Source organism: Siniperca chuatsi, linkage group LG1 (assembly GCF_020085105.1).
Source record: "Siniperca chuatsi isolate FFG_IHB_CAS linkage group LG1, ASM2008510v1, whole genome shotgun sequence".
Classification (NCBI taxonomy): Eukaryota; Metazoa; Chordata; class Actinopteri; order Centrarchiformes; family Sinipercidae; genus Siniperca; species Siniperca chuatsi.
Window position 1 is genome coordinate 18,863,541 of NC_058042.1, and position 15,602 is coordinate 18,879,142.

General features: G+C 38.6%; 1 long non-coding RNA gene across 1 annotated transcript; it reads right to left on the minus strand.

Moving 5' to 3' along the window:
• Window positions 1–1,730: 1,730 nt before the first annotated feature.
• Window positions 1,731–13,316, minus strand: LOC122878912. The gene is made up of 3 exons (XR_006378572.1): window positions 12,966–13,316; window positions 11,373–11,576; window positions 1,731–2,271 (listed from the first exon to the last, which is right to left on the minus strand). It is a non-coding gene; the product is annotated as an uncharacterized LOC122878912 (long non-coding RNA).
• Window positions 13,317–15,602: the final 2,286 nt, after the last annotated feature.

Consider the following 15,602-nt stretch of genomic DNA (forward strand, 5'->3'; position numbering starts at 1 on the left):
TTCCTGACCACCCAGAGTCTGTCTCAGCTCCTCCCTGAAAACTACACGACATTCTTCCTTTTTCAACTTCCACCACTTCGTCCTCTGCTCTGCCTTTGTCCTCTTCATCTTCCTCACCACCAGAGTCATTTTACACACTACCATCCTGTGTTGTCTGGCTACACTCTCCCCTACCACTACTTTACAGTCACTTGTCTCTTTCAGATTACGTCTACACAAGATGTAGTCCACCTGAGTGCTTCTACCTCCGCTCTTATATGTCATCCTATGTTCCTGCCTCTTCTGGAAGAAAGTGTTCACTACAGCCATCTCCATCCTCTTTGCAAAGTCTACCACCATCTGTCCTTCTGCGTTCCTGTCCTGAAGACCAAACCTGCCCATCCCATTCTCATCACCTCTGTTCCCTTCACCTACATGCCCATTGAAATCTGCACCAATCACCACTCTCTCACCTCTGGGGATGCTCTGCATCACTTCATCTACCTCACTCCAGAATTTCTCCTTCTCTTCTAACTCACATCCTGCTCCTAAGCTTCTAGCCTTGCTACCTTTCCACCTGGTCTCCTGGACACACAGTATGTCCACCTTCCTTCTCTGCATCATGTCAATCAACTCTCTAACCTTCCCTGTTTTGTACTATGAGAGGCTGAAATACGACGTTATTATACAATTATTATAAATATAGGCCTTTATTTAATATTTATATACGATATATATGATATGCAACAGAGGAACACCCACTTGTCTGTCGGCTTGTGCCGGGTCAAGTTGTGTCCCAGGAGAGTGAAAGGTCATGACTCCGTCTGTCCAGCAGCAGGCTGACGCTCTCCGGACAAGAGCTCTACACATTGTGGGAGGCAGTTAACTAATCCACAGCAAAACAGCACAGGCACGTGCATGTAGGTTCCGCGTCTGTGAGCCATATTCCTGACACGTTATTGAATAGTGAAGCAACCGCTGGTTTATAATGCCATCATTTGAGATTACATGGCATCTCTTTCATTGTTACATGACGTGAGAGAAAGAAGTAAAATATTTCGTCTCTCAGTAGACAACATACAGGTGAATGGCTGGATTCAGTCTTGGTGCATTCTTAAGTTAGGCCTATATTCTTTTGCATCACTTGTATATCTATTTTAATAGAGTATATTCTTACACATACAGAGTAAAGCAATGACATCAAATTTTTACTCAAATTCTCGGAGGATTTGACGTGGCGACAAAATTAGACTAATCTTGCTTTTTTAAAAACACTGTATGGAGAGACGCAGTCACGTTATTGTCTTGTTAAACCATCATTTTCGTCCGTTTGGCACATTACATTATAGTCAGCAAGGTGTGACTGAAGAGTTTACATTTAATCAGCACGTTTTTGTGCTCTTTGTGCTCTGCCGAAGCCTTCCCGAGTTTTACTTTTTCCTCTTATTTACCTGTTCACTGCTTCGTTTCGTGTATTTTTATAGAAAAAGATGAATGAATGTTGTGAATCTGTCCGTCAAAAGAAAGCAAAATGTTCCATTATTTCTCCCGCCATACCATGTGTTTGTGGAAAAAGTAGAGTAAGCATATATATCGACGATTTAAATAGCCCTGTAATGCAACATGCGACTATATTATAGATCTCCAAATGGCTGTAGCGCCGCTTGTTTTCAGTTGGCTGCCTCTGTCCAAGGTGCTGACAGAGACCAGCCTTCTGTTTCAACACCGTGAATAATAACACACTCATCATATATCGCCAACATTGATTTTATTGAGTAAGGAGCAAACAATTTCATTCAGCTCGCTTTGACAATATCGACTGCCATATGAATAAATTAACCATGTATAAATGAATGAAAACAGAAGCCTTTCAACATTTTGTTTTAAATGCCTTAAAAAATCATCCAAATACTAATAAAATCACAAATAATCTATTACAAAGACAACAACTCAATATTATGTTGACAAGAGCAAACCAAAGATCACATTTCAGTTAAAATCCATGCACATTGCAACAAAAAGCATTTTCTAATATAAATAACCAGTATATCTGAAGAATTTTCTTTTTCAGTATCAAAACTCTGCTGTTTTTATGCAAAAGGTTAGTGGCAGAATATTAAAACTGTATTTAGTTACACCTGATGTCCATACATGTGGCAGAGAACCATTTCATTGTTGCAGCCTAACTGCACAGATACCATGTATTGGCCTGTGCATCCATGTGATTAACACTTGTAACAAGCTCTGAAGATCCTCCCCAGCTGGTGGCATCAGCATCATTATGGTCCTTCTCTGAAGAAAAAAAAAGAACACAAAAACAACATAAGAAATCAGATTCTGCTCTGTCATTCTACATTTACACTGGACATTTCTTTGTATGCAGGTACAATCTGATAAAATTAATCCAGTGCACCACTCTGAACATTTACACTTTTCTCTAACTGGTTGCATCATCTCAGCACATGTGACTCTTGTCTAATGAAGTTCATGCAGGAGCTTGGTGTGAGTCCAGCCCTACAGCCATGCTGCTGCCAGATTCACCAAATGATATATAAAGAGGTTCCTGGACAATTTAATCCCACTGGGAGACATGGTAAGACCCTTTCTTTGCCAATTTTCACCCTCTCTCTTATTCAAACCTTCTCTTTCTTCCTGCAGCTCCACAATGCAGGATCGTGCTTTTGGGTTTTTTTTCATGTTCTCTCATATCTTTTCTCAGTATGGCTGCCACCCCCAAGCCCCTCAGACAGCATGCAGTTTATGCAAATTATCAGCCTTTCATGCTCAAAGTTGAATGAGACCTCAACAAAATCTCTCTCCCTCTCTTTCTCTCTCTTTCTCTCTCTCTCTCTCTCTCTCTCTCTCTCTCTCTCTCTCACACACACACACACACACACACACACACTGACTCGGTTTGAATTGTCTTTTCTGTCATTTTTAAAATTTTACTTTTTGGTTTTTAATTTGAAATCCTACTTGATTGCACAGTACAGGTGGGCATAATGAAGTGAGGTGTAGCATGGGCTCTGAGAGGAGAGCTAGACGAAGAAGTGAGGGAGGGAGGTGGCTGGAAGTGTAGGTGAAGAGTGATGTTAAGTGGTGGATGGATGCAAGGATGGACACAAAAGTTGGTTGGGAAGGAAGAGCGAGAGGAGGTTGTGTGTTTGTGTGTGAGGATGATGAATGTGAAATTCTTGGTGTTCCCAGGGTCTCTGTGGTGTTTGAAAGACCTGAAGGGGGGTGGGGGGTTGTGCCCAGCTGTTGGGGGGGACCTGAGTCTCTCTCCCTCTCTGACAGACTGTCCTTTTCACCAGCACATAGTCGGGCCGTCCAGCCTGCTGCCATAACAACGCCACAACCCCTCTGTCATAGTAACGCCAGTCACCGCAGAGCACGGGGGGAACGACGACGACAACAGAAGTGAATGAAGAGTCGAGACATTTCTACCCCTGTGAACTTGAACTTGACTGACAGTCTGAACGACTGGCGGGGCTAGAATGGAAATCAACTCCCCAGAGATTTGTTTTTGTGATTTAGTCCCCAAAATACTTTTATATGTCATGAACGTTAAAGATCTGCATTGTAAATCATGAATGAACAAATGTTTTATTATTAAGAGTTTATATTGAATTGTAGCTTGTTTAGGATCATTTAAATTAAGATAGGTAATAATAATAATAATAATAATGTGGTTGAAAGCTCCGGAAAAGGCTTGAAAGTGGACCTTAAGTTTTTTGGTCAAATAAATATACAAAAATAAAAAGTTTCATTGCGATTACATTGTTATAAATTGTTCTGTTATAATGAAATTGAAAATAATATATATTCACATACAGTATCTAATACTATGTAGTCTACTGGCATATACTTTATATACACAAAATATGTTTACTACAAAATATGTTTACTATTTATTTATTACTTTTTCTGTAAAGTGCACAAAAAACATTATCTTTTGATTTCTCTAAGTATTAGAAGTGGGTAAAGACAACCGATCAGAACAGGATCTTTTGAGTTGAGACAAGGACTGTGAGGAGCTGCACCTAAATAATAACGTGGCTAATATTTTCAACATTTTTATGTGCATCTTTCCGCCTCAGGGTCGGTGTGAAGTGCTTGTTTGCTCCAGCCTACAACCGATGAATGGCAACTGGTCCACATCAGGGGTCTTAGCTGCTCAGACCCACTCGACCATGGGAAAAAAGGAGTTGTGAAAGGTCCCCTGTTGCTGTTACAAAGCCAAGAACAAGCTATAGCTGGATAAGCGCGTGTATCCTCAGATTATTACAGGATCGCAGCTGCGGTATCCTTGTGGGAGGGAGAGGAGGCTGCAGGGACGTAACACAGTCCTGCCAGTTGTTCCCGTTCTATACAGGTTCTGTTGTTGAAATATGAGGCTCTTTGTCATGTTTGGACAAGGAAAGCCATGCCCGGGTCATTCCTGTATACTGTAAAATAGCGGCTTTGTTCTGGTGAAAGGAAGGTCTCACAACAGAAAACAAAACGGCTATCAGACCTGACAATGAAAGCACCTTACAGCTATCCATCATTGGTTTAATTATACAGTCTGAGTCTGATCTGTGTGTTGTATTATATTTGAATTAAGTCTCCTTCTCTGTTAAAATGCCAGTTGCAGCCTCTGACACATGGCAACAGAGACAGATCATCTAACCCCCCAAAACACATCAACTGAGCAAACTCTCTCCCTCTCAGACACTCAAACACACTGAAGACCAGAATATTCATGTGTCTGCCAGTTCTATTATTTCTATAGTAATCTTTTTTTAAGTTTTAAAATCATCTCTGTTTTTAAATCTGTCTCTCTTTAATGTCTGTATGATTGTTAGAGATGTAATAAAGGAAATCAATAACAGATAGCTTTTATTTAGATTACCTTTATCAGCGTACTTTAATAAAAGTATCCATTCAGTGTATTTTACTCTGAAGGTTATATGTGTTCTGACTTTTCGTCTTGCTTACAGACAAATATTTTGATATATATCCCTTGGATTTTAGAGATTGTCAGGATCTAGGATTTGTAATATTGAACTATTTTCATTTTTTAACCTGCTTTCAAGTGACAGTGGGAAAATCCCATATCAAGAATGTCCAAGTTAATGTTTATATTAACTTTTATTGTTTTCATCCTGTGTCATGCTTCAATTTTATGCATAACACCTTTATTTCATTTAATTTTACATAATTGTCTCCTCATGTCCAGGTCCCATGTTGGATAGTATTTGTGTCTTTTGTTTTGGTTTTCTTTTTTTTTTGTGAAAGTCTGGTATGTGTGGGTTGTTTATGACTAAACCAAACTAAACGTTAGGGAAGCTACAACTTTGCAAACGGGAGAATTGTTCAGATTTGGCAGAGAACTGTGCTCTATTGAGTTCCCTCTAGTGATATGAATCAAGAAGGACACACATTTGACACAATGGCCGCAGTCTTTTTCATCAACATTAGTTCTGGCATGAGACCACACACTCACACACACCCATGCACTTGCTGTGAGAGAATCACTCACAGACATAAAGAGGCAGGAAGACAAAGGGCCAACTTTTCCAGGAGACACTCTTATGGCTGCAGTGCTAATGCAGGCATCTGCCACTGTCTGGTCTGGCTCGACGTTCCCACCTCATTGCCCAGGGTTTACTGCAGCGCCCTCTCACATACACAATGTTGGGAAAAAGAAGTGGCGGACCTTTGTCAAGTGCTCCTTTCACAAAGCATCCATTGTGGAGCGAAGCCAGGATCAGAATGATAATGTGGACTCTGGCTACTGTTTACCAACAGGGTCTCCTGCAGCTGCAGTGCTCCGACCTGCAGCCTCTGAGAGGGCTGCACTGTGTTTGTGCATCGCTTGTACTTTACATGTGTACATGTGCATATTAGGTGTAGGTCACTTTGTGAATGTCCATTATTGGCAAAATGTCCAATATCAGAAAAATCAAATGCTAGTTTTTCCTCAGAAATCATTTTCAGGAATTTCTTCAATTATGTAAGACAGTGTAGTCCCTCATTGGTCCAGGAGTGTTCTATTGTAGAAAAGGTTTCAGTCGTAGTCATCTGGACACTGTTTTCAAAATCAAGACGTTTCGGCTCCCATCCGGAAGTCATTCTCAATTGTGAAAAAAAGGGACGGGAACTAGAAATTTAAGCTACTCTGTGTTATATAACCCCTGTCCTCAGGAAGGAATCTACCTGAGTATCTGTTAGATTAAAACAGAGATGGTTCCTGTGGTCTGCTAATTTCCTGGCTGTGTTTTCGAGTTCCCGAACCAGATTCAAGGTTTTCTGCCCAAAATTCTTCAAATTAAGACGGTGTAGTCCCTCATTCGTCCAGGAGTGTTCTATTGTAGAAAAGGTTCAGGTGCTGCTTCAATTATGTAAGAATCATTAACAATTTACTACAGTCTATATAGATATTGCTGTCTCTCCTAAAATCATTTTAACTATCAGACTATATTTTTTTCTGGCACTTAATCAAATACATTATGTATATCAATCTTTATTTTCAGCAACTCCGGGTTTCAATCTCTTCTGGTGGTTTTTAATTACACAAGGATGATATTAATTCAAATCTACAAATCAAACAGAGTCTTCCACACACACAGAAATGTTCCAATCTAAGAATAAAATACATTTTTAAACAAGCTAAAAAGGGTGATTTACACATGTGCTCTGTGTTGGTAGCCATACAGTATTTTTCTGTATGAGCTCATATTATCACCCAGCTCCACACCTGCCCCTCCCCCCAGCTGCTTGTCTAATTACAGCCTGGTGCCTAATAAAGGAACAGTTCCCCTTTTATTTCTCAAGCAGTGGCACTGACTAGTAAATCCAGTACTTGTCTTTGTCATGATAAGAAAACAACAACCTTTAAACACAGATTGTTACATAAAACTCAACAGCATTATAAGTCAGAATATAAAACACTGTGGCGTTTATTCTGAGAACAGGGACACGCTTTGACTGTTTTTAACTCACTAGACATAACTAGTATCAATAACGGTCACTTTGTGCAACATTTGATTTAAAATTATATAAGAACATATTCTTTAAAAAAAACAACAGTTCAAAGCAGGGACACTCACTGAGGTCATGTCCTCTTAATTTTTCTCTGGAAATGTTGGAGGTTTTAGCAACCTGGGGGGAATTTACATTCTACAATTAAAAATGTACACATGGTGGGTTTTTGTAGGCTGTTTTCAGTATTAAACTCAATATATTTAAATATGACTATACGCCAACAATAAACTAATAAATGATAAAGAGTTCAGTGTTTCCCCACCAGAATGTAAATCCTGGCAAGTTGGAGATTGCTTTTATATCTAGTTTCCTTTATGTTTAAAAAAGAAAATGAACAGTTAACAAATTAGCCTATTATACAACTTTTGGTGTCTGGTCAAAATGTTCAGGGCAGGTGGGGTGGCAGGGGGGAGGGGGGAGATGAGGACTTGGACTAATGACTTCAGTGTTTCTGAAACTCTGTTTTACAGCCCTGGTTGAAAGACATGAATATTTTCATGGGTTAAATGTAGGCCTAATATGCGTTTTAACTTACTTAATGTAGGTCTCCAGCACATCATTATAAAAGACATAACTTCAGGTTAGGCTTCATTTAAGGATGAGATAATTTACACACTCTATCTTTATAAAAAAACAATTTAATGCCAATACAATGCGACCATATATTATGAAAACGGTCCATTTTCTCAGTCCATAATTTAAATATTCATATAGACTTTCGTCTTGTTCTCCAGACGCGCAGATAACAGCGGATGGAGGGACGTGCTGGGTGCTGCTGCGCCTTTAAATACTCTCCCTGCTCCCCTCGTTTCTATGCAATTATGTTAATATGCAGAGCTTGTCTGGCTCCTATTCATTATCGGCGGGAGTTGCGTGATTGTTTCCTTTATTTTCCATCCAAGGCCGCTCTTGGTTTTTTTGGCAGGCCTGCTTTATCCCACAGCAATGGTCTGGCGGAGAGACCAACAGAGAGCTGTCGGATAAAGACTTTCTGCAAGAAGCTGTTACTTTGCAGCACATTGTTCTGTGTGAGGTTCATTCTCTCAGTTTCAACTTTGCGGATAAAACAGACCGGTCTATAAGTAAGTGGCCTGTTATCTCTGGGCTGTATTTGTAAAATAGCCCAGGTTCATTCTTGTTTGATGACAGATATTTAATTGTATTGAACTGTAAGTCCACTTGACACAATTAAGCCCGCTAATGGACCTCAAATTCAACGTGCCCATACAACATTACTCCATCTCTGTTCAACAACATCACGATAAGAAACAGAGAGGAAGCACTTATATTATATTATTATTATTATATATACACAATATTTAAAGACTGAATACAAGAAGGAGGTTTTTAATGAAGTCCTATAGCAGAGTGTGCAGTTTGTAAAGGTCAGAAAGTGATAAAAATGGACAGACAGATGTTTGATATGGAGGTAAAAGAGGGGAGGTTATATTTGTATATTTCTCTACTATAAATCTTTATTAATTGGCCCTGGAGGTATGGCCTTTTTGGAAAAAGGGCCAAATGCTAATTTGAAAATATAGGCCTACTTCACCAGTCTGACCTCTTTACTATAATTCATGTTTATTGATTAATGAATGAAAATTCTATCACATTTCCACCCCTCTGTTACTCATCCAGGTGCTTTGATGGAGATTTTGTTGAAAAATGTATTCAGATTTCTTTCCATCTTCATTGTTCGTGGGACAAACTCATGTGGCTGCTCTCTACCCATTACACCTAAAATGATAAATAATAATTAATACATTTATTAACACGGGCTGATTTTTCCAGAGCAGGAGATTTACAGACTAATGGCCTGTTGTTTAACTCTTTATCCTCTGCCAAAGAAGAAGCTTCATATATAGGGCCTTATTTAAGGCCTAATAAGGCTTATTTATCTACTTTATTTTCAAATAATTATTATACTAATAACTTCTGTAAATGTAAGCTAACATTATTTTGGCCTATTCAATTGAAAGAATGTTTCTATTTAAAGGAAAAAAACAGATAATATACAAAAGCATCTGAAAGCAATAAAGTGTTCTTTATTTATCTACATGTATTTTTAGCTGCCTAGCTTTTCTTTTACATTAAAATTATTGATTTAGATCTTTTTATGTGCCATTTTTATGTGGGAGGAGTCTAGCACAAGGGAGATATGGTCACACTGGATCTGAGAGGTGATTGCAGTTTGTAATTACCTTACAATGTCCAGAGTTTGGAAAAGGCTATTTGGCTAATTAGATATGTGTGAATGTATTTATGTATATATATTATGTATATATATTTTTTAATCTGTCATGCTTACTATAAAAAAGGCAGGCAACAATTGAACTTGTAGAATCTGAATCAGGGTTTTAATTTTAGGGATCATTTTTAATAAGAGCAGTCTAATATTTGATTATCAAAGGTTATGTGTATTATAATGTGTCGTTTCTGTAAACTTGACTTAACTAATTAGTCTTGCAGGACTTTTTACCTGAGGGTTTCCCCACTCGTAACATTAGTGGGATCTCAGAGACGCCAGGTGTACAGGAGCTTTAATGTAATCAAATGTCATGAGATTGTCTACCAGCAAATCAGTGATTTATTCATTCACTGTTCAATTACAGAAGCAGTTATATGCACTGAATCACTGATTGACCTTTAAAAGGTCTCAGTAATGTGAGCTCACTAATTAGCTACATCTTGATCACACCAGAGCTTAAGACAGGAAGGCTTAAAGACAGACTGATTAGGGTCTGATAGACAGCTAACGATGGACCAATTATTGTGACCCTGCTATGTGCCAACACAACCATTTTAGAGGGCAGGGAGACTGTCAAGATGGCTTCCTTATAGACAACATGATGTTCTGGTAATGAAGGAGGCTGAGCTCTAACCTGCACAGGCCGACATGTGTCTTCACTGCGGGAGAAGGCCTTTCTTTCAGAGTAAGGATGTCACAGCGGTGGCCATTTAGATTTAGGAAAATATTTTATTTATTCTTTGCATTTCAAATACCTGGTGTAAAAGTGTTGTCAGTATATAACTGCTGCATAATCTGTGTCTGAACATCAAATAATGCCTAAAATTACATAAAAAATTCTGTGTAATTTAAATTATGTCTTAAAACAATAATAAAAGAATCGTTGCAATGATAATAATTATGCCTTTTAACACCAGCAAAGGAAGATGTTTTGGTTCACCTGAGCCTTTTGCTTGTGTGACACAAGCAGGCACTTTTCTTTTCTTGCTATAGCAGTTTTGACCAGTTTTTGGAATTACTAAACTGCAAAACAGTTTCTTGTAACCTCTAGTTTTTTTGGTCAGACATTTTATTTTATTGTTAATATCTAGGACAGGCAATGTGAGGCTGTCTGTGTTTTGGGTTTTTTTAAACAGTGAAAATAGTGGAATAGTTTAAAATCTGCAGCCTGGCTGACAATCAGTTAGTTAATGTAAAATCTACAGTGGATCTGAGTGATAATTTAATACATATGCACATATGGAGCCACATATATTGTATTCTTCCACTCACTTGGTTAATGGCAGCAAAAGTACAGGATCATCTGTTTTGATACAATTATTTAAAGAAATGTAGGATTTAATAACATTTTAAGAATTCCGCAAATGAAAAGCATAATTTATATTTCAATTCATAATGGAGTTATCTTTGCTTGATAAATGTATTTAATCATTTTAGGTTTGTTTTAAAGAGACTTTAGTGAGGGGACAACTCGACAGCAAGTAGAGACACAAAGAAATGGTATCAGGTATGTATCGACAGTCTGTGTGTAAAGGAAGCGTAGGACAGCAACTGTATTAGTATGCAGCGGGGTCGCTTTTGGATTTTTAATTTTCAAATATATTTTCTCTATAAAAGAGAAAGTGTCTGATTTATTTAAATAATTGTTCCCATGTTCACACATGTCAGAAAATCTTACTTGTGTCTGGCCTTCCAAGTGGGATAATTTAATATGGGATGTGTGATAATTATGGTATTTGAAAGGCTCAACAAGAGACCAACATTAAGAAACTCATAAAATTCAGTGGCGTGAGATATTTACTAAATCAGCAAGCCAAAGGGAGGACATTTTCAAAGCATATCTAACTGTGCACAGGGTAATCATTACCGATTAATCTAATCGGTTTATAAAATGTCAGACACAGTGAAAGATGTCCAACAAAATTTAGTACCTCATAAGATTAAGAAAAGCAGAAAATCCTTTGAACGATTCATCAATTATCGAAATAGTTGGTGATTGTTTATCTGTTGATCAACTAAATCAACTAATTGTTCCAGCTAATTGTGGCAATAAAAACCCAATAGCCTTTATTTTTATGTTCAGATTAATAAAACAACTTCGTTTTTCAAAACCTACCCGAAAAGAGGTCTTGTCCTCTTGTGTCTGTGTTGTTCTTTTCATTTAATCTCATTAATGCAGGAGGCTGAAGGTTTGGAGGGCATTCCTACTTTCGGTTATCTAGCTTTATGATGGATGATTAACACTCATACAGCTAGATAACCAAAGACAGGAACAGGCTCCGTTGTTTGCTGTAACAGCAAAAGGCACGTCTGAAGCTTCCTGGGAACAAAGAAAATGATTATGAGTTAATGCATTTAACACTGCAAAGGGCTTCAACTGGCAAATTTGATTTTAAAAACTGAAAAAAACCTCAACCTTAAAATTTCTTGCATAACTTTTCCACAACCAACTGAAACCAGCTTTTTTTAAGCTTTTCAATGAAATAGAAATAGCTTCTTCATCTACATATACAATTTCTTTGTTTCAGAAACTTAAAATGTATTCTCTCTCTGGCACTCACAGACCTTCAAATCGTTCCCAAGAAAACTCCCCCTGCTTTGCTCTGAGAAGAGAACAGGGCTTTAACATTTCAACTAGCTCCACATGATATGTTTTCATGAAAGCCCAACCTCGTTTTTGCTGAACAATTACTATAACAATGTACAAATCTTTGGGATGCAGACGTTATCAGGGGAATATAGGCATAAGTGTGTAATTTATTGAATATGACATTTTTCATCAGTCTCTTCTGTTTTTAGTATTATTGATATCATTTTATTATGATGCTGTCACTGAGATAGTGAATTCTAAATCTTAAGCATTACTTTTCCATACTTAGGTATAATTTTTCCTCCAAATACATTTTGCTATACTTGAAAAAAAAAACAGCCAATAATTCTTAAAAATGCAAGATCACCAGGTTACATGATTACTTTACTATATTTATATTATTATCTATACTCAAAATAACCTCATGATGAACTCACGCTTTTCTTTGTCAGTACGTCTGACGTCAGTCATTTTAATTGGGGAGTAGATGCACTTACAAGGCATGCGTCACTTTCTTTGTATATGAGAAAACTCTCACACATATTACTACAATTATCATAGCCTTTTATAAATTCACATATTCAAAAGATAACAGACTTGAGACTGCACTGCGACCATAGTCAGTTTTAGAGACACATTAATAAAACCTCCCACTATAGGTGTGAAGTTGCCTTGATTGACTCACTGTATTGGAGGGTTTGTGAGGGGCTTTTGGTAGCACAGAACAGGGCTGTATACTCTATCTTCACTGTCACAATAAACAGCGTAACGCTGTCTTTGTGGTTAAACCACAGTTTATAGACTTACTCCCTGATTTTAATGCGAGAAATGTGAATTTGTTCTCATGGGCGATGTAAACTAGACATAGTCGCCCACTATGACTTTATTGACTGTGGCTTTGACGGTGAACCCTATTTGAAACATTAGAATTGAATATAACACGGTTAAATGAATGCAGGCTGTCTATAACATCCTGTTCCTAAAATATGTCTAACATAACACAGGCCAGCGCATCTGCAGGCTGAGAATGAGATGCATTCATTAAAACGTGCCTGTAGATAATATGAGCAGGGCTGATCTGTGGAAACTAATAAAGACCACTGAATCCAAAATACTCACTTGTGCACAGCGTGCAAGATGAATCCTGCATCCATGGAGACTAAGACATTCACATGTGGCGATGGAGACAGTGGGTAGCATCATTCGGGCTCCAGATGTGCAGGACACATGAGTTTCTGTGCAGCCTCGGTGTGACATACAGGTGAGCGCGTGGATCAGATCGATAAATCCCACAACCGTCTGCCGAGGCTGGCTGTGGATGAGATATCCTTGCTGAATTGTGTGTTTGTATCCACGATCAGGAGCCCCCCCCCCCCCCAGATTCATTCGCTGATTTCCGTCAGACAAGCAGAGGTGTGGGACGGCCTTTTATCCGCAGTGTGGAAGTGTGTGTTTTCCTTCAGTCCGAGGTCCTGACGCTGCGTTCTGACGGAGCCTCCAGCGATCTCCTCTCACCTCCTCTCTGCCTTTTTTCCTAAATGCCTCCTCCCCCCGGCTGCGCCAACGTCACACCGACGGCAAGTTGCTGATAACCAATCGGATATGGTCTCCCCAGTGTGTGTGTGTGTGTGTGTGTGTGTGTGTGTGTGTGCCTGTTGTGGGGGTGGCACAGTGTGGCACACATAGGCTATAGGAATTATATTGTTGTCGGTTTAGAGTCAGTTATTTTTCAAATGAACTTGCATTGTTTTAACTCTGTGTCTGTGAGGAATAGGAACTGTACTTTATTTTAGTTTGTACATTATCAATAGTTCAACTGTGCAGCATGTTATGGTGTTATGGCTCATGTCATTACGTGGTTTGGGTTATGTCCATTTAATTCCAAGAATGGTATGACATTGTTAGGACGGAAATCAGGCCACATTTTCTTTTCTTGAACCAGTTTGTTCTGAAAGAGCCTTTATCATCAATACACTGATGAAGTGAGTCAAGAACTATGTCTGACACCGTAGAGCCTGCGTGCATATACTTGTCTTGGTCTGTAAAAAAAATAAAAATAAAGGTGATGGGTTGACATCTACACCCCAATACTTAAAGCCACTGTATAGAATATGAAAATGTCTGACTTTGGCGCCCCCAGTGTTGTGTGTATCGTTAAGGCTAAACATGTTGAGTGCATTTCCTATCAATTATATGCAAATCCCTGCATTTACACTTGGTCTTCTCCTCTTTCATAGGCTCATATACATTTGACAGCACATTATAGACACCTGCTTTTCATTGTTATGCATTATAGCCCTCAGCCTGAAATGTGTATCAGGTCGCCTCTTGCTTGTGGTGTGCAAGTGTGTTCTCATGCTTGGCCTGGTAGGGAACAAGATACAAACACCACAAAAACACACTCATTAAAACTTTGCTCTACAGCACCACTAGTGTTTAAAAACTCCACAGGGTTATTTAAGAAAGTATAAACTACAGTATAGGCATCATAGGCCTTGAGAAACAATGACATTTCCATTATACACTGTGCAACTCATTACCCCAGGAAAAATAATTCTTAGGTCGTGAACCTCTTTCTACTGCATTAGAGAAGCTTGTTCCCCAATGGCTGATATTTAAATTTAGACTTTAAACTAATTCAATCTAACTGCTACAAGTGTCTATAGCTTTCCAATGTTGGTGGGATTAAACACATCTCTAAAGTACAGGAAAGTTAGCTCAGAACAACCCAGATTTACTTTAGCTTTGGTGAGTTAAATAACTGTTTAGTTTTCTATGAGGATGTGGCACAGCATGAAACAGGACAAGAATCTCCCAAGATACACTGTACCCCACCTCCTCTGTTACATAGGAGTGTCCAGAGTCCTGAAACCAGCCCTTCCCCCTCAGATGAGCTGGATCATCTCTGTCTCAGAATCCCACGCTGTTCTCCTTTTAAAATGATTTGTGCCTCATTCATCCTCCAAGCTGCCCTGCCCACTGCCTCACCATGACCAACACCGCCAGGCCTGTTTTGGAGCTATAATGATGTGAAGAATTGATATTGGATTTATTATTAGATTTTTCTATTGCAAAATTGTTTTTTCATTTGCACCCATCTATGGTACCCATGGAGCTCAATAAAAGGAATGTATTCCTCCCTCCTTTAAATCTGCTCCTTTTTAAGTGGCCAAATTCAGCAATAACACTTGAGCTTCCTCTTAATCCTGTTTGTTCTTAAAGGAGCGATGATTTTACAAAGTTTCCAGTTTTAGTCCAAAAGAGAAAAAACAACTATTAGTCGACCCTCATGGAGATGAGTCAAGAAATATTCACCGACTCATGTGAAACACTGAGGATGTACCGCCCTCTACTGCTCAGATGGTGTCCATACCTTCATCTCACACATTCGATGTTCTCTGTACTCCACCGTAGAGAGATGACCAGTTAAAGAGATACCCTGCCTTGTACTTACTGGTTAGTCTTCCACTTGTATGTAACAGGACAGATATATTGAGCTCTTATTCATGAAATAAAGAACCAGGATTATTTTTGATAAGGCCAATGGAGGAATAACTTGCATCACAACAAATGGAGCTCCATGCAGATCGGAAAGCCTAAGATACAGTAAAATCAAACAGTTATCTCCATAGATTATGTTCCTTATGTTCAGGTTTGACTAGTTACAATAGATCAATATTAAACATTAGGCTAAATGGTGGTAGACCAAGTACTGTATGTTCTAGGTCTACCAAGATTGGCACCCTAAGCCAGGGG